The sequence below is a fragment of the Diadema setosum genome, chromosome 11 (genome assembly GCF_964275005.1).
Source record: "Diadema setosum chromosome 11, eeDiaSeto1, whole genome shotgun sequence".
Taxonomy (NCBI): Eukaryota; Metazoa; Echinodermata; class Echinoidea; order Diadematoida; family Diadematidae; genus Diadema; species Diadema setosum.
In genome coordinates, this window is record NC_092695.1 from 296,412 (window position 1) to 297,437 (window position 1,026).

A 1,026-nucleotide genomic window follows, 5' to 3' on the forward strand; every position below is an offset into this window, starting at 1 on the left:
AAAACAAAACAAAAACAAAACAAAACAAAAACAAAACATATATATGGGCAAGTCCAGCGTCACGGACATTACATTTCAGACATTTTTTGAATCTTTATGAGGTTAGTTTTAAAAGAGAAAACATTTATTTGAAGCTAATACTTAGTGATCACACACCACTCATCTAGATAAAACAACACTGTGAATATAAGAAAAAAATATACAATAGTTGTTTAATTATGACAGAAAATGTTGTGCGTCACGGACATTACATTTTTTGGACACAACTCTTTACATGCCAACAAATAGTTTACAAACTCTGTGAGTTTAATCATCTTAATAGGACATTTTTCCTTTACAATGAATGTTTTGATATTGCTGTAACATATTTTAAACAAATTTAGATTAAAGAGTGTTTCAAATGACAATGATGGAAAGAAATCTGGCGTCACGGACATTACATTTTGAGCGTCACGGACATTACACTTTTGTCCACTTATTAAAAACTGAAATTAAGTTCAGTGAAAAACTATTTTTTCTACTTTTTCTGAAGCAAAAGGACTGTAGGGTACATAAAGATACTGTTATGTCCATTCTGTGAAATAAACAGTGTTTTTCAGTTTCCATGGCAACAATAAACAACTCAATATTATTTAATAAAAGTATATAGATATGGTAAAATGAAAGTACTTTCACAATTTAGACTATTCTACATGGTATGTCTTCTACAATCATCTAAGAATACATAAACACTGTCATTGAAGCAATCCCTAAAACTTAAACTGAAAAGAAAACTCAAAGAGAAAAGTCTTAAAACGTCACGGACATTACAATCTTATGCACTTTGAAAATATATGAAATATCAGTCAGTTACTTACTTTCTTTTTCTTTTGTTTTCATTTTTTCTCATTTTTTGAACATACAATGCCGTGAAATAAATCATGTCAACTTTAAACAATTTCTCTGAAATATTCATTTCTTCTCTTTTCACCTTCCAAGGTAAAAATAAACATGTTATATGAATGATGCAATGTAATGATACAAAAA